The following is a 19,430-nucleotide window of genomic DNA, read 5'->3' on the forward strand; positions in this document are numbered from 1 at the left end:
GCGCGCTTGGAAAGAAGGGGGAAAACCATCGAATGCAACAGCTCAGCGAAAGCGTGTCCTGGGATTGTGGTCCCATCAGCCCAGCTGACCCACAGCGTTGGCTGCCTGGTCAAGGTATAGACTGGTTCCAAACCAAAGGCTAACGTGAACAGCTGGTGACACTTCCAAACCTCAACTTCAACCTCAAGGCGGCTGAACGGGACAGTGAATTCTGGCCTCCTTGTGCACCCTGTTCCCCAGCCCCTTCCCCACCCAGCCCAAGGGAGAGGCCAACTCAGGTCACCAGGGTGCCGGCAACCAGCGGTGGCTGAGTCAGACACTGAGCAACACACATGGATCAGTCCCTCTGCCCACCCAGCACTTCCCTGAATGGAGTGTTATTAGATGCTGTGATGGAGGTGAATGTCCACAGCTTTCCTGTATTTCCTAGGCAGCCACAAGGAGAGCCTGGAGCAGGTTTCATCATTCCCTTGTCAGCTCACGAGCGAGGTCCAACTCAGCTCAGTCCCTGCTTGCTCACTGCAGTCATTTTAGATCACTTGTGAGTCACAGTCAGCAGTCAGGGGTGGAAAGGGCTGGAGTTCTTTTTCCTATTCTATGAAAATCAATAAACACAATTTTGCCAAGGCATTCTGGCATCACTGTTGTCTATTTTTATACTGAGCCCTACATTTGGCTTTTCCGAACTACTTGCTTTGCTATGACGGGTTCCCTTCCATGTTCTTTAAACAATGCTATTTGTCTGCATGAAGGTTGGTCGTCGTTTTATTTTTTATTGTTTAGGGCTGTATCCAATTCCTGGGGGTGCCAGGATGGGCTTTTTTAGCACCTGAAGGGTGCTGCCCACTGCCTCGCACCTTGTCTCGGCGCTTACATCTGCAGGGAGTGGGCGGTGCAGGGCTGCGGCTCTCCTCGCCTCACCTCCTACGCCCGCTTGGCGCTGGCTGGGCTCGCATCTAACTGTGGATTTTTCCTTGCAAGTACTGAGGAAGTGGAGGATAAGGGCAAAAATAGTTGGGATTTGATAGCGTGTGCAACATCTGACAAACTTCAGTCTCCAAAGGAAGCTGCGATTGATTTATATCTTTGTCTTTATGTAATTTGGGTGTTGTCTCCTTGTAACTTTTCAAGCACTTTCTCTAGCAAAGTTGATGAAGAAAGAAATACTTGTGTTTGTGCTTCCCTGGTTCCCTGATAAACCCTTAGAAATATGTTACCTCTTGTTTGTGTGTCTACACAGCAAGGGACCATCACAGCCAAGTTATCAGAGGAATCCCTTTCACATTTTCAATCTGCAATATTTTTTCGGTTATGTTAACCTTCTTGACAGTATTTTTTCTGGGAAGGGAGAAACTCTGCGTTCAGTTCTTGCTTGTATTTTCATTTCTAGAGCTCTTTCCACTTCACCGCTAATTAACTTTCAATAACTGTCGTAGGGTTACAGTCAGCCAGCATGAATCAGACAGAAAATGTAGCTTTAGGGGACTGCACTCTGTCAAAAACTATTAGAAACCTGTGCTTGATTTCCAAGGAGAATATACTCGCTCAAGCAGGATACAGCAGCTATTAGGCAGTGTTCTACCTCAGTAAGAAAGCTTCAATAAAACGGACTCCAGGGTTTTGGTACAGCCCTTCTTTCAGGGTGGCTCTAAGTAATTATGCAGCATTTTCCTTGCTTCCCGTTTGTTTGGTTTCCTAAATGCTGGTGGTGATGCTTAGGCCAAAGTTTGGGTTCTGAGCTTGAAGGCAATATTTTTACCTATTTGCTCACATATATAATTTGAAATGGGGGAGAAGGAAGAGGTCTCTTATGGGTGCAGGTCATCTTGTAGAAGCTCTGCCTTTCTGAGGTCTTTTCAATTGGGGAGAGGTGAGTGAGCACAGGTTTTGGCTGGGAGTGCTCAGGGAAAGACTTGGCTGTGGCAGACAGCGAAGCCCGTGGTACCAGGAATGGGTGACATTCCGGAGATGTAGCATGCAAAGCTCTCCAGCTCCATGCTTTTGACAAATTGCCTGTTTAGAAACTAGGAAGGAGGCAGGGGAGAAGTGCAGAGCCACATCCACAGCATGTGTTTTCCTCTCAGGCTTTTGGAGCCCTGCGTTATGCCACCCCATAGACTCTGACCCCTAAAACACTCCTTAATATCTTCTGCAATGCCCTTGTCTAGCTGCTTAAAGGCTGACTGCAATGTTAGATGTGATACCAAATTCTCTTTGTCCTGCTGAATCCTTGTTCTTCCACAAAGACCCCAGGTACTCACTGCTGATGATTGATTTGGCCTGTGCAGCCGTAGGAATAGGCCACAGCTGTGTGAGTCACTGATGGGGAGGGAGCTCCTCTGTGCTCCCCAAACAGCTCCCTCTGTGCTCCTCTGTGCCTGCCTTGGGCTCTAGTGCAGTTGGAGGCAGCCCCTCTCCCCTGCAGCATCTGCAAGCCCAGGCTGAGGACAAGGTGTTCAGTTCCCAGTTCCCACCCCACGAGGTGATGCTCGTTGTCCACTTGCAGCCTGCTGTTTACTTTCTAGCTAGAGCTAATAGAGACTTTCAATTTCCAGGTGTGCTGTTAAAACCTCAACACGTTCTCCGGGTGACTAAGGATGGTTTATTTAATTTTCATTTCCCCCCCTTTGCTCTCCCTTCCCCCTCCTTACATCAGCAGTGGGTATAATTTGTTTGCAGAGTTACAGGGTGTTTTATCTTTCTTTGGCTGGCCTCAAGTGCATGGGGGTTTGTTGAAGCAATGGCATTCTTGATTTCTTAGAGCTGGTATGTGGGTGTTGGATTGTGTCATTCGTAGGAGGTGAGCGTCAGAGGAAGTGGGATCAACTGCTGGAGGAGGTGTGTAAGCCAGGTACTTAATATTTGGTTTCCTGGAAAAGCAAGGAAAAATAGCAAAACAGCCAGCCTTTGTATCTTTAGTTTTCCCAGGTAATCAGAATAACACAATGCCAATACATGCTTAAGCACAGTTTGGGTTGGTTTTGGTTTTGTTGGGTTGTTTTTATTTTGGTTTGGGTTTTTTTTCTCTTAGTTTACTCAGGATGGAGAACTACTATGTTTTTTTTAAATAATTTCACATGTTTTGGTGGGTTCTGTTGAATGTTTATTCCAGAAATACAAATAAATTCATGTTCTGTAAGTGCCCTCACAAACAATGCGATTTGTTATCAGGTACATTATGTTGTCTTTTTATTTGATGTAAAATGGCATCTTAGGGTTAAAATTAGACAGAAGAGCCATTTGAGACTATTTTGTTCATCTCCAACTGTTTTTTTCAGAAGTGCATTAGTCTGAAGTATTTCATGGGCAAAATACTGAGTTATTTTGGGGGAAGAAAAATTATCTATAAAAGAAAAGTATAGCTACTTCTTTTTACAGTAGTTTTATGGTAATCACTATTTTATTTGACAAGTGTAGATATTGAGCTAGATCGTACTCTGCTAGGAATATTTCTTTCTCTTAAACTGCTCTAGGTAGTAGGTACCTTTTGCAGTCCTTGCTCAGGCTAAGCATAAAAATTAAATAGAGAAATTAATTTTTAAAGGGTACCTGTGTCTTATCTTATGGATTAGGTAAAAGGACTATAGCAGCTTTCTTGGTATTTAACCCTATGCTTATTTTCCCATTGTTATCGAAGGGATCTGTAGGTCAGGAGAAAGGAAAGCTCAGCCAGCTGACAGTGAAGTGTTCACAGGAGGACTTGTCTGCTATTGCTGAAAACACAGTCCTTCCCTCTGACTTTAGTGAAGTATTCTGGTGTAAATTTATGGATCTCATCGATGTTATTCCTGATTTACACAACAGTAAGCAGTAAGTAAGCACAACAGTAGGTTAAGTAGCAGTGGGCCTTAAATATTTATCTGGTTTATTTTTAGAATGGCAGTCGCAGCTATTTATAGAGCAAGGAAGCAATGATATAAATCTGACTGGATTCCTCCTATGCTTTGAATCTGCAATAGAGAAGCAGTTGGGGTTTTTTGACCATGAGCTCTTATTCACTATGTTAAATTTGCTCTGATTAATGTGTTATAGACTTCATTTTTCAAGGGCCTCTTAAGCCCTGCTTGTAAGCATGAGGGATCTTGTTACTTCTCTAAAGGAGAATTGATGCAGCCTTAAGAGTGGCTGGGTGATTGCCCTGTGGTGCTGTGCAGGCACTAATACCTTACATGGATTTATCAGTGGGGAAAGGTCCCAGGAGAAAACTCACTTATGGTTGGTCATTTTCTTGCTAATAAAACCCTAGAATAGAATATATTCTCCAATGATAGGCCTTGCTGGATGTAGGACGGGCAGATGGAGTTGCTGCTGTGAGTGAGCCTGTTTCTGTGCCAGTGTGGTAGGGAAGGGCATTCCCTCTGAAAAGCAATGTGAGGGATAAACTAGGCTGGTGGATGGAGATGCCAGAAAAGAGTGTGTGGTTATATGTGCTGACTCAGAAATTAGCACTTTTGGCTCTTAGGCCACTGTTTTATATGTGGCTTGGCTTAGCAGTTACCAAATCTATTGTTTTCTTTTGATTCCAGATGGTTTGTGGTAAGTAGATTGGCGATCCCAGCCTGGCCTTCAGTTGGCAAAGAACCATATCACAAAAGCCAAGCCCTACCACTAATGCTGGCATCCTGACTGATAGTCTCAGACATGTACCCAGGGCTTCACTGCAGCTGAACAGCCCTCACCACGCACAGACAGGCAGGCCACCACCTCGCAGGACTGGTTTTGTTGCTGCATCCCTCCCTGTGGAGAAAGGTTTACCCACTGCCATGAACTTCAAACCATTACTCTGTATTTAATTTAAAAACAAACCTTGAGAGCCTGGGAAGGAAAGAAAACTAACAGAAGAAGTCAACCCACCGTGTTTGCTGTGAGAAATCACAGGAGGTGATATAGCTTTGTCAGGAGGCCATGGGAGCAATGTTTTTTTTTATGGATAAGTGTATGACTGTCTGTCTTGTGCTTTCAGATTTATCTTTACATTGACTGTTGTTTCTTGTTACTATGTTTCTGTAGTAGTCTTCAGTAGTTTCCCTGGGTTTTGATGAAGTACTTTTGGAAGAATGAAGTGCTAGCAGTTATAAACAAGTGTGAAAAGAATTATTCTCTTTCCAACATTTCTTGAAGTTAAATTTTAGCCCCAATGTGCTCAGCTACATTCAGGATTAATCTTTGTGTTGTCAACGGAGCTTGTCAAGCTCTTTCAGATCAAAAGAGGCCATTTTGTATTAAGAAGATTCTGATAAAGTCTCCCAGCTCTTGGGTACAACACAAAGGCAACCTGTGGCTCTCTACTTCTGCTCAATCCATAAGTTTTCAGGTGTCTGGCTGCTTCCTATTTTCTTCTACGTGTGTGCTCTGACAGGTCCAGCTTCAGGCAGGTTGCCATTAGCACAACCATAAGCAGGCACTTCCAAACTATTTAGAATAATTCTCCCAGACTGTGTCTGGTCTGGTTTGTTGATAGTTTCTTTTCACAGCTGGCTGTTGCTTACTGATGCACTGCTGTACACCTGCACCCACATGAAATGCACTGGTGCACAATTCCTGTCACTGGCAAAGTGTGCCAGCTTGGCATCCCCTCCCTTCCCAGCATGCCTGGCCTTTTTAAATTCCTGCCTTTCCTGCTTTCAGACACAAGTCCTCCTTCATTATACAGTTTCTGTGCACTTCTGAACAGGCTGCTTAACAACTTCCTTTTTTTTTTCCTCATCAATTCAGAATTTTTTGACTGCTGCATTTTTCCTATTCGGATATAAACATGGGAGAGACTAAGAAATAGGTGCTATGGAATGATTAGGTGGAGATATGCCAGTGGCTTTGCTTGATTAATGGATTTACATTGTACATTACCCATAGGCAGCTTTCCAGTGTCTTTCTCTAAAATAGGGTAATTTGATTAAAGGGCTCTTTTTTTGTAAAATACTGATAGACAAGTGATGCGTGTATGGACATCGTGGATAGGAGGTACAGTCATTTCGCCCCTGCTAGTCACAGCCACTCCTGCAGGTACTTGAGGAATGCAGGATGTGCCCCAAATAGATCTTTACAAATATTCCCTGGTGGAGTCATTTCAGCCTTTTCCGACATCTGTATTAGCTCTTGCTGACAATAACAGGATTTTCGTGATGGTGACAAATGCTTTTCCCCTTTCATGCCAGCCAGCAAGTGAAGGTAAAGACTTGCTACGCTGACTCAGATGAAAGGCTGAACAAGCCCAGGTTCCTGCCTCTGACAGTGGCCAGAGAATTTTCAAGAAAGTCAAAGAACAAAACAAGCAGTTTTCCCTGCTTCATCCTCTTCACCAAGTGAATGTTTCCAGCTCTGACATATTCTGACGGGATAAGAAAGAATAACTTAAGAAACAGTGTGGCAAGGTGAGGAGAAAGGCATTCTCTTCAAAGCACTAGCAGGGTTTAGTTTTCTGATCCGGTGCCAAATGCAACAAAGGTACTTGCCAAATGCCCTTGCAACAGGACTCATCCAGGGGCTTTACAGCTTTGCACCTCGCTGTCTGTGTCCTGCTGTTCTGCTTCTCCTGTAGTCAGTGGGGATCCTCTGATGCCGAGGCTGCTGCTGAACCTGTGTGAAAATCCTGCTGCATCTGGCTGCAGAGCACGTCTCCAGAACATGAAGGAGCAGGAGAGCCCAGTCCATGCCTTTAGCAAGGCAAGCCATTAGTGAGAGCTGTAGCTTCCTCTTGGCTATTTGAGACTGGGGAAGGACTGCACAGGGAGATGGCCTGGTTTACCTACTGTCTAGATTATCACAGCGACCCATGAACTAGAGACCACCTTCTGAAAGTTAGGATAGATGCTAGGCTGGTCCCTGTGATTCCTGCCATCTCCTCGTGACCATCTTGTACCATGCTCTCATTTCCTTGGCATATGTTTTTTACACTGTAGTAGATTTTGTTACAAATCTACTAAAGGCTGTGGCATCAGTAGAAGGCTCCTCTGAGGCACAGGTGCCTGGACAGTCCTCCTGCAGGATTAGGGCTGCGGGGCCAAGTATACATATAGTGCAGAAAATGCTTGAGAGATGGAGGCACAAGAGTGACTCCATGTTGAAAGCTAAAACTCCATTTCCATGCAGTGCCAACCTTTTTTAACTCCACAGAGGTCCTCTGGCCTCTCTACTTCTATAACACAGATATAAAAGCAAAGGGATATTTTATATGTCTGTCTGTCCATTTTTATGTCAAAGGGTTAAAGTTAACTGGAGACTGAGCTTCTGACTTGGATATTTTCTTTCTGTCCTAGAAAAAATCCTTTTTAAGCTTTGAATTTCAGAAGCAGCATGGTCTGGAAGCATCCACTTTTCCTTCTGTGTCATTAAACCTCAAGTCCGTTCCCAGAACTGCAATTCCAAAGGAAAGCATCTATAGGCAGGTGTTATTTGCCAGCTGACTTGGACCTTTGGCAGCTCCTAGCTCCGAGCAAGCTTCCTTGGTGTGGAGACATGCCACAGAACTGGTAACCTGGCAAAGACTGTTCCCTACTTCAAAGAAGTTACAAGTACCAAACACACCAGGGGATCCTGCCAGGTCCATAAGCCAAACAGACTGCAGTCTGAGGAGGTCAGAAACAACTTAGACACACCTGGAAATACTCATAAAGCACTTGAGCCTTGTCTCTATTGCTCAAGGTGTCCAGCACTCTGCAGATGTTCAAATGATGTCTGAGTGAGGCAGGTGTGGCTTCAGCAGCTTGGATGCCCAAAATAACTCGGCAGGCTACAGTCACGTAGCTGATGCTTGTCTGTTTCTTAATTTGTTCATGTCTGAGTCTCTATAGGCTTTGTAGGGAGATAAGATCCTGGCTTTTCTAGGTATCCACACTTAGAAAGGACAGGAATAAAAACATCCATGGTTGGGTTCAAAGATGGTGGAGGGGAAAGCAATGCCTGCTGGCATCAGGCCAGGAGAGGCTCAGAAACTTCCTACCCTGCAGACAGGTGGCCACTGCCTGTGGCACAGCTCTGCTCCTGCCCTTCCCATCCACACTGCTTGTTGTCAACCACTGCATCTTCCAGCCCAAAACACTCGTGTTCTCTAAACTGATCTTGTGTGGCCGTGGGATGCCTTTAGAAAAACATTAATTTTAGAGAAGGAGTACTGCCACTTACTGGGAATTAAGAAGTTTTTAAACATCTCTAAGTGACCAAAACTTGCAGTGCTCAAATTCATTGGCCAATGTTACATAGGCATGTAATGCTCTGCAAATGTTTCCCGTTGTTGGTTTTACTTCGAAGCTGTGCATTCAAACCAGGTGTTATATTAGTTTCTTTTGCTGTGAGTCATAGCACTACAGCCCTGAGAGACATCATTGCTACTTCCACTGAAGATGGAGGCTTCAAACCTTTAAAGAATAGCAAAAAAAAATGGTAAGGTTGTGAAGGGGCTGCCTGTCTTATGAATAGACCTTGACAGTGTGGGGAAACAGCAACAGGGAGACTGCACGGGAGCAGTGGCTGGAGTGTTCCTCAGGCTCCTCCAGCAGAAGGGTGGAACATGTTTGGGTTCACTGTACTCCCTTTATTTGAAGGATAATTAACTGTTGAGCTTTGAAGTCTTACCCACATGTCTAATGTGCGGTTGGGATGCCCAGCAATGGGACTGAGTGCCAAGATGTCCCACACCACTCTGGGTTTATGCTGTTGTGCTGCTGCAGCTGGGACCAGCTTTCAGTGGGGAACTGGACCAGCTGCTGCTGCTGCTCTTGTTCTGAGTGCTCATAAATAGAATTTCCTCCCTCATGAGAAATACTGATGAGATTTAAATTGTTTTGATGCAAAGCAATGGTATTAGAGATGTTATTTATTTACTAGTATTTATACTTTGAGTGTGGCTAGCAGGTAGCCAGTGCAAATCTTGCTGTGGATTGCTTGATGTTCCTCAGAAGCAGATGTTCTTTGGACAGAGTTTCTTGTTCCCTGATGCTGCAAGACACAGTGCTCTTTCCAGTGCAAAGGCAGCATTCCTTCTCTATTCACAACTGGCATCTGCAGGAAAGAAATTCTTCATTTCCAGGCTGAAATAATTCCTTCCCTGTGGTAATGGTATGCTTTCATTGTATTGGAAGCAGAACATCAGGCTAAGAAATGGACCTTCTTGCTAAACTGGCTTTAGAAGGGGGCTCATTGGCACTAACCAATGGCACAGTTGAACACCACCTTGGCAAAGGAGTTATTTCACATTTAAGACTTGTGCTTTTACAACTGGGTCTCTGTAGTGTCGCATCCTGAAATACTGGTATCGTGTGGGAGGTGGCACGTGGATCTGCAGGACCTTGTTTGCATTAGAGCCAATTAGAGCATCTTGAAGGTCCTAACTGGGACAGAGGGAAGCTGATGCCAGGACTAGGCAGAGTGAGGGTAAGGCAGTGCAGTACCACCATGGGTGGCATATGAGTGAACTGGGCATGAAGAATCTTGGTTTGGCTATTGGTCCTCTTAAGTGAGGCTTAACCACGAAATTGTGAACCTCAGGCAGTGAGGAACTGTGATTTCTTGCTTAGAGATGGTATATTCCCTGCCACAGCAACTGCATTAACTCCTTTAGTGACAGTTTGTACCACAAATCCTGGCTGTTTAATTGGATTTATCGTGGCTATTGGGAGAATAAATGTGTTTACAGATTTGTTGTGAAAGCTTTTTTGTGTGTTTTTCTCATAGCAAGTCAACTTCCATGTGGTGCAATTATGTTCAAGATGTTCCCTGTAGCTCTGGGATAATGTCAGATTATACTGTGTGTGCATGTTGTTCTTCAAAAGGATTTTATCTGAGCCATGATGCACTGTAGCGGAAGGAGAAAATGAGCTTAATTTTTATTAAGAGAGGCATACAAAGCTTAAAACACAAGAAGTTCTGTCAAATCCTGTTTCCTTATTACAGGAAACACTTATGTCTGTCTACTGAAACGTGAAATTTTTTTCCCTGTTAACTTCCTTCCTGTTCCATCCAACTCTGCCAGAACTCCATCCATGCAGCTTGATACTCTGGTGCTGCAGCCTTTTCAGCACTGAATGGTTGAAGCAAACACAGCAAGACGTTCCAGAGACAAGAGTCTAGGAGGGGAAATCAAAAAAGGATGACTTTCATTTAGTTTTGAAAGTCTCTTAGTTTTTGTTTGGTTTATAATTTTGCCTAGAAACTTGCGGTGTGCTTAATGCAGTTGTACAGGAAGCCCTCCTGAAGCCTGCTCATGTTCCCAGACATGGAGCTGCCACTGAAGGGATACTGTGGCACAGGAACCACTGTTGGGTATCAGGGGCTACAGCTCTCATGGGAATGGAGCTTGGCCCTGGTGCTCACTGTCAGATTTGTCTTATTTTTTTCTTTTTTTTTTTTATTAACTTGGATAACAGTGCAATTTAGCAACGCAATTTCCTGTCTAATGGCAGTTCAGGTATTAAATGTCACATCTGCCTAATACTTTCATTCTTAGCTGTGACAAGTTTTCCTAACACTTCTAAAAGAGACAGTTGTGGTATGTTTCACTCCCTGCTGCAAATTTGTTCCATAACCCATTATTATCACTGCTAATTGTTATTAGTAAGCCTTGTAGAGGAGTAACTTGGAGGAGCAGCACAACAACTCTCCCCACCGTGGGAAAGGTCAGGGTTTTCAGATGTCACCATTTGCAGCCTGTAACCTATTACTCTGTATGTCAGTCACAGCTGGTTTTTTCAAAGTTGCACTGAAGGACAACTTTCAGGGACATGCCTCCACTCTCCCTTGCTGTCTCTTAAGTCCATCCCCTCTCCACAATGCCTCTCTGTCCAAGGCTAAGCTGCTGAGCCCTTGGCTGCGGTTGGCAATGCAATGAAGGATACGGGCATTTGAAAACTCCTGTTTCTGTGACTGAAGAGATGAGTGGAAAGATCAAAGAAGAGGACACACAGCTTGGGAGGGTGTAGTGGGCTCTGGCGCCTTTGGAAGCGAACAGAAGCCAGGCTTGGTGCCTGTGATGCACAGAGCATTGCTGCTGTGCCACAAAAATGCGCATGGAAAGGCACGAGGAGCTTGTGGCTGTGCTTAGTCTGCCTCTCCTCGAGGAGCTCCAGGCAATGGCTTGCCTTTCTGTCATAAGCTCTAATGAGGTAAGGGAGCAGGAGAAAGGACACAAGCAGATCAGAGCTCAGTGGAAAGGAAAATCCACATGGCAAAGTTGCACTCTGAAAATAAGGATGAGTGATCCCTGGCAATCAGATTTCTGGTGGCCTTACTCAGATTCACACCAGCTGAGAGCCTGGCCCCAGAAACTGAGAGCGGCAGCAGAGCTGAGAGCAGAGTAACTGTGTGCAAGCTTCAGGTAATGGTTGGCTTAGCAAACCCCAATCTGCAGATCTACTTTGCCAATTGAAAATTTGGCCTTGATTTTAAAGAAGGGGAAAAAAAAAAATAAAAGAAAAAAGCCTGAAGGTCTGTGCAGGTATATAAGAATGTACTCAAGAATGTAGAAACACACCTTTGTGGGCTTAATCAGGTAGGTATTTGCCAAATTTTTCAGAATAGTTTGTACGTTCAGGAGGAAATCACCTTTAAAAATCAGAAAGTATACTTTACAGAAGCTTGAGGTTGAGGCCATTTTACAGAATTCAGGTTTTTGCTCTGGTTCAATCAGGTTAAAAATCTTGAAAGATGAGCTGTTTTGAAGTATTTCACAAGACCCGTGAGTCATGCAAAATCCTATCACGTTCTTCCCTCTGGTTGAAATCGCAGAAGTTATGAATGCTCAAAGAGCTATTAGATCATGAATAAAGAATGCTGCACAATGGGTTGGTGAAAATAAATAAATAACCCCTCTAGTTTTCCTTCAGCTTCTAATTCCCGGGGGAAGAATTTTAGAGGCAAGAGTGGATTATCACAGCTCACCCTCAAAAAGGAGTGGCATGCAGCTGCATCCCTTGCAGAGTTGCTATTCCTTCTCTTGGTTTCTTTACTGCTCCAGGCAAATGGAGATTTTAATACCGCTCCTTTATCTAGCACAGTTAATTTCCCCACCCTGTACCAGCTCAACTTCTCTGGCAAGTATGTTGGGGGATGGTGGACCCAAGCTTTCATCTGCTCCCAAGTCTTCTGCTAACAAATTTGCCCATTTGTGATCCTACAGAACCTGCTCCATATCCAGAGAGATCCAGGCAGCCAGGTCGAAGAGGACACTGTGTCCATATAACTCAGCTCTACCAGTGCTGCTGCTTCTGTCCTGTTAGGATACCTGTATCCTCTAGATATTTTTGTACTAGAATGAATCCTGCCTGGAACTACTACTGGGATCAGTGGGCAAGTGCTAGGCCGGCCTTTCAACCCTTTTCCCCCATATTTATTTCTTACTCCACTGTAACTTCTGGAATCCTTCTTTTAGTTTCTTTTCCCTGAAATGTTGTGGTCAGGTTTCCCAGATATGTTTCTTGTTGACCAGGAATTTCTAGAGGCCAAGAAGGGATTGCAGGAAAGCACTAGTCAGTGGTTCTTGTGTGACCATAAACCATAAAAGCATTTGATCAGAGGAAAAGTCTCACTTTCTATTTCAGTCACTGTTTATTAGAGCACATATTGGAGGTCAGAAATTACTTTTGGCACAAATAAAAGTGAATTCAAACAATAAGAACCATGTGCCATTTTTGTCAGTATTTTGTGAAAAAAAAACAAAACCAAAACCCAAAAACAACTGAGGAGAAATAATTATTTTTAATTGCTTACATGGTTGAAATCTGTATGATTAAACTGGTGTTTGATGGAGGGAAAATAGTGTAGTTCAGTGATTTTGCTTGTGGCACAGAGAGGAATTATTCTGTTTCTCAACAAACCCCAAAGGTTCTTACTATTGAAGAGATTTCTAATGACTTCTCATTGCTACTTTTTTCAGGTTTCCATTTTCACACATTTTTTTTCTTTCCCGAAGTCATTTCATCCTCTCCCTAAACAGTTCCCGATGGAGAAAAGACAATGGAAAAAAGAAAGGAAATGCAAATCTCTGTAAGTCATGAGGGTAGAACTGCACACAGTGTTTTCCATGACATCCCTCAGAGCTCAGTCATTGCCACCGAGGGACAGCAGGGAACCCCAAACCCCAGTCCTCAGTTAAAGTGGTGGGGGGCTCAACAAGCACAGCTGATGGGCTCCTCCTCCAAAATCTTATAGGGGCCGATCTAGAGCCTGATCCCCTTCTCTGTGCCGTGTAAGGGGAGGTAGCAGCAACCTTTGGGCATTCAGCTTCTTCCTTATTCCCACCATGGTGTAGGATCTGCATTTGATCTTGCCTTTAGCAGTACATCTGAAGGGTCAGTAACACCCTTGCAACATCCTTCCACATAAAATTAAATGTATCCTGCTTTCAGACAGGCGCAAAATTCCACACGTTGTAACGAGTGGTGATACTAACTTATTGCAAAATCCTTCGTGCATGTTAATGAGCTGGGTCTTGCCAATGCTAAAAATAAGCCTCGGTGTAGAAAAGGCTTACAGAACGAGCAAAATTGCTCATTCCCACAAAAATTTCATCTGTTGTCAAGAACATCTGATCGTGCAACTTCTCTAGCTCTCTGTTTCTTGTGGAGTAACACCAGACCTACGTACCCCTGCTCTTGCAGGTAGCTGGTCTAGTGAGCAGTTTTATTCTCTTCTATAGTGAGGATACTAATACAGGACTTCTGAAAAGAGACATGAAGATGCATTGATTTTTATAAAAGCAACTCAAGATAAGTGCCTGACGTGGAAAATTTTAATCCAAATGATTAAAGTTTAGCAAGAAGTTTTCATTACAGGAAATGTTAGGTAAGAGATGAAGCTCCCAGCCCTGCTAGTATTCATCACTTTGAGGTGGATCAGCACCTTAAGAAGAACATATGTTGTTCTGCCTTTGAAAAGCTGGCAGCGAATTTTGAGAAGAAAAAAGGCCTATACAGTGATTATTGGAGTCAACCTTGCAGCTCTCCACACATTACTCAAAGGTGACCATGTCTTTTCTGCTTTGCTTCTTAGCAACCCCCTTGAAAGAGGTTCTGTTCTATGTGTATTTTATTGTGTTCAATACTTGCATGTGACCTTCCTCATTGATGTCAAACTTACACATAACACAGAGCAAGCCACAGGCTTGGGTTTTGCCTGTGTGTTGCTAAGCCCTAGATCTCACATACCTCTGTTGGCCACCAGTCATCTTCTGACAGATCACAAGGCTAGTCTTCATTCCCATTCATCCCGCTGTCACTGGTGCTCTGTAAGGCACCAGCACCCCGGGTTGTATGTCAGGAAAAAGCACGGTTTGCTGCTCTACCTCAGGGAAGCAGCTAGAAGAAGGAAAGAGTGGGACTCCTCACTCTACATCACTCACTCTACATCCATTGGAGGTGGCCATGAGACTGTTGGCAGTTGTCAGAGCTGGTGATGCTGTGATGTGTACTTCCAGCTGTCTCAGAGGGGTTTGCTTTGATGCAAGGATGTGAGGGGATCACATGTGTTTTGGTGGATTAGAGGAAGAAAACTGTCAGTAGCACCAGGATATCCCATGTGTGGGTCAGAACCCCATGGTGCTGGATCCCATTGACAAGACAACCCCAGTTTTAGGAGATGGGAATATGCTGTGTGAATTCAGCAGGTAGAGATGGTGGGGATCAGTTGGATGAACAGATACAAAGTTTAGAAGAAAAAATAACATCCTCTGTTTTCCAAGGAGAGCGATTTGTAGGCACTGTGTCAGGACTGCCTTAAAAGACAGCAAGATGCCTGCTTTGTAGCTTTGGACAGATGTTTTGCCACGTGAAGAGCACTCTCTCTGAAATGTAAAGTGCACGTTTCTTTGGTTTTGTGCAGTGGATTTTCCCTGTGCTGGCTTGTCACCATGGCACTGGACGGGGGAAACTGATGATCAGAAGCTTTAGGGAGCTGTATGGCTGAATTGTTTCTGCTTTCATCATCCATTTAAAAAAATCTAAATGGAAGATGAGAACCTGCCTGCTTTAGGTTCATATGGAAGTAATTTTAAGACCAGGCAGCAGCAGGGTAGTTTCTCAAAGATGAGTAGATGGTTGGGCCTCTTCAGGAAATCTGTAGCAAACAGTTCATTCAAAAATAACTTTTTGAGATTACGGGAAGTGAGTGAAAAGAAGTAGCTAATCAAAAGGAGATAACATTGATGAAAGGAAGCGTTTTATCTGATATCAGAAACTGTTGGCTTTCATTCTGATCTTGTTGGTTTTTTCTGTATATAGTTTTAGAGTCTTCTCAAAAGGTTATTGCTTTTCCAGTGGCATCAGAAAGGCTGAAATGATATTTGCAATGAGGGTAAGTGACTCTCTTGAGGTTTTGGTGCCCACAGCTCCAGATTAACTGGAAATGCAGGCATTTAGTAAATTTGAAAATCAGTGCCTCTTGGCCTTTTGCACTCCTGAGAAGCCAACTTAAGTTTTGTGATTAGGACCAGAGCAGGAACACAGTATATGCCACTCAAGGGACATATGTCTGGAAAAATAAGCCGCCCAGAATGAGTGCCAGCTCATAAGGTGGTGGCCTCCATTCTTTTTGTCCAGACTATCCCAACCATGGAAGTCTGGGAAGCCCTGCTGCTGGTTGCATTGATGGGAACAGCAAAACTTCCATTTCTGGTCTTAGTTTTGGCTGACCAGAGATGTAATTCCTACAAATTTCTGTAATTTAAAATCACCTTGGGTTTTGAGTTTCTGAAGTAAAAGAGCTCCATGCAAGGTCTGGAGTAGATTAAAGCAGCAACTGCTAATCCACAACTGGTTCTTGAGGTGCTGCATGAGTAGGGAGATGGCTTCAACCATGATGAGGTGAAAGGCCAGGGAGGACCTGGCAATCAAAAACCAGCACAGGAGACAAAAGGATAATACCAGTGAGGTATGTGTATATAGATAGACCCATATACACAGCTGTATCTCAATTGTACAGAAATGTTCCCTGCCTCACCAGCAGTTACTAACTCACTGTTTTTCTTTCAGAAAGTAAATCCTTGACAGACTTGAAGTGATGAGTAATGACTCCACTTTCTTCCATTCCAGCTGTCACACAGGCAAGAATGTTGGTTCCTCATTGACACAGAAAATTTGATCATCTTACCCTTTTCTTGTTGTCCCCTGTCTGCCCTATCACTTACTGGTTGCTTGCTGTTATGGTATGGTGGGCTCATCTTCTCTCAGTAGGCACTATAATTGGTTTTTACAAGAAGAAAGAAAATACTCTACTGATAAGCAGTGGTACTCATCAAGGGAAAATGTCAGCACTTAAACCCGAGTCTTGATTTTTCCCTCTGAGTTGTCATAGCTGGATCCTCTGCCCTTCCTTACAAGTGGGTTTGAGGAGGTGGTTGTTTTGGCTGGAATTGCAGAGGCACAGGTGGTACCACCAGCTGTAAATTGGAGGAGGCACTTCCTGATTATGACCACTGCCTACACACAGATCACTGCCAAGAGAGGAGCTGGAAGGCTCAGAAGCCTTCTCCTTACTTGGAAAAGGAGGGTAGTCATCGCTCCCCTCTCCTGTAGGCTTTCACCTGTAGGCCTCAGGCTTCTTTGTGAGTGCTTGGCTTCCCAAAATGCTGTGATGTGAATAACCCTCAGCCACCAGTGAGAGATGGATAAACCAAGGCACAGGGTATTTAAATTCATGCATCTAACATTTAGGAACTCAGGTCTGTACAAAGACACCATCTGCTCAGGAGATGCAAGTGCATGGTGCATTTGAAATCCAGCTTACTCTTTTAAAGGACTTCAGCATGGATTCAGATGTCTCTTTAACCACAGCAAAACAAGCGGTGAGTAAATTTGTGATCTCTGCAAGGTCAAGGTTTTGCCCTCTGACTTTAAATGTCAGTGTCAAGAGGCTTGTACTAAGCTGCAGAGTGAGGATGCACCAGCCTTGCCTGTTAGAAGTTTGGGGTGTTGCTCTAGGGGGGGGAATTTCAGAGGGCATTGCTGGTTACCTGCACAGGCAGGACTGTTCTGGTCTCAACTGCCATCACACACCACCATTTGCACTTATGTATTTTTATTGCCAGGTTACAATTTTTTAATTATTGCCTGGTGCCCGTGTCTCCACCTTCACATAATGGAGACCTCTGTTTGCTGGCCCTGACTTGCCTTGTCCTCGGCAAAATTGGGGTGCTTTGCCTCCTCGTGCGTTGAAAGCCCTTTCCCTGGGATGATCCCTTGGCCCATTGCCACCTCGTGGTCTTGGTTTTCATTTCTTGTCCTAAACGTGGGTCCACGGCATGGAGAGCAGCAGGTGAGGGAGAGGCGTTGGAGGAGCACTGTGTGCTCCTCACCCACGTGCACGAGGAGGGAGCCAGATTAAAAGATTAAAGTTACAAACTGAAAACCCCCTTGGGCTACCCACAAGATCTGAGTGCCTGGCTGCGAAGCCAAACTCCCACTCCAGAGATGTGGTGCCGTGCACGCTGTTGCTCACGCTGGAGCCACAGGTTCCCGTCATCCCCTCCTGCTGCCGGCCCTAGCTGGTTTTACAGACCAAGAATTAAATAATAAACCAGTTTTGCCCTGAAGGACGGTCTCGAGTGATGCCTTGGCAGTATCCAGGGGCTTAGGGGATGTCTTTACGCTCTCCCTCATTGCACATCTGAGCCTTATTTGCTCGGGTTGTGGGGGCTGGATTGCTTCACTTGGGATGGCGAGGGAGGGGTGGCAGTGATGGCCACTGATGGTGGTAATCATATGGGGAGGGTCACGATTCCTTTGTTGCCTTCCAGTCCCTCCTTAGAGGTCTCCTACAAGCCTCACCCTAGCAAACCCACCACTAGGTGTGCTCACAGCATATTTTCTCTCTTTCCCCCCCCCCAATTTATCTTCATTAGGACTGGGCAAAGAATAGCCTTTTTGGAACTATGGCTGAAAGGCACAGAAGTAAAACTGTCCCAAAGCACTATTGGTGTGCTTCTGTCTGTATTTTTTATTTGACCAAAGCAGTGAGTCTGAGTCAAAATGATGACTCCATCATCATGACAATACTCAGCATATTGAGCTCTACAAAGCAATTTTTTGCTGGGATTTTTTGTCGTTGTTGTTGTTGTTTTGGTTTTTTTAATGTTGGTTTTAAATTTTGGTGTGCATTTTTATTAGAAACATGTCGTTTCAAAGCAAAAAGTTCAGCCCTGCTCTTTTGAAAACATTGAAATGGTATATTTTGGTTTCTCAGCATTTGCTCCTCCTTCTCCTCCTTGTGCTTTTCAGAAGAAGCCCTTCATCAGACAGCAGCTGAACCTGTGAAGACATTCAGTTCCCCCGGAGCTCTCTGTTTCAGCACATTTCCCAGCTATGCTTTCCCAAGTGCTCAGGTGCCAGAGTGGAATGCACACCAGTGCCTTCTGGCCCTTGCAAGAAATGGTGTGGGGGTGTGTGGGGGCCAGACAAGCAGTTGCAGTCTGCTCATCATGCAACCCTTCCCCACCTTCAGCTGTGAAAGCGTGTGTCACTTGGGGCTGTGCCTCGAGGGAGGACAGAAGCAGGACCTGCGTTTTCCAAGGGACTCAAATGGGTGGGCATGACTAAAATACCACGCAGAAACAACTTGGAAATGGAGTAATTTCCAGGTCTGTGCCTGTTTTGAGGAAGACTTAATGCAAAGTTTTAGCAAAGTCTTGTTTTATGAGCTGTATGCTCACACAGGTCTTTGTGATGGATTTATATCCTCCAACTGATTATAATTAGTGCACTGTTTTATTTACATAGGATTAATGTAATTCAAATGACTAGATGAAGTTCTTTGATCTCTAGGGTACAAGAGGTGAGATTATGATGACTGATTATTTTAAATAGTTGCCCCTGGCCATAAAATCTATTCATTTGAAAATCAATAGAAAGATATCACTTGCCATGTTGATGAGATAATTTCCTCTGCTACTCAGCCCTGACCCCGTTCTCCTGGTTTTCACCATCCCATCAAGTTTAAATGCCTTTTTCTTTCTCTGGAAGCTCTGCTTCACCCCATCCTGCACAGCCCCCTGTGTGTCTGGGGTAGCCTCCTTTTCATTTGAAGCCACTTTTTGATTTGTATGTTCTTCTTCAAACCTCTTTTCCCAACCATGCATTCAGGTGCTATAGCTGCCAAAAATACACCCAGCTCTGTATTTGTTCTTTGTTGCAGTGGTTGAATTTACAGGTATAGTGTTTGGAGACTGCAAACTTTCTAATCTCTAACAAGCACTGTTGTCTGTTCAGCAAGTCCTGCCCGTTGCACAATGGTATGAATATTTATGATGCTAAATCATAATCCTTGCCTCTGACCCAGCACTCTTCATCAGCAGATCTAGTATTGCTTCACTGAGGAAGCAGTCAAATCATTATCCTAATTTCCAGATGGGGAAACTGAGGTGCTGCAAGGTGAAATAACTTGTCAGCAGAGGAGAGCTAGAAAGGGAATGCAGCTGTCTTTGACCCCAGCTACATGGTCCAGCCACCAGA

The sequence above is a fragment of the Lepidothrix coronata genome, unplaced genomic scaffold (genome assembly GCF_001604755.1).
Source record: "Lepidothrix coronata isolate B3197 unplaced genomic scaffold, Lepidothrix_coronata-1.0 Scaffold149, whole genome shotgun sequence".
Lineage (NCBI taxonomy): Eukaryota > Metazoa > Chordata > Aves > Passeriformes > Pipridae > Lepidothrix > Lepidothrix coronata.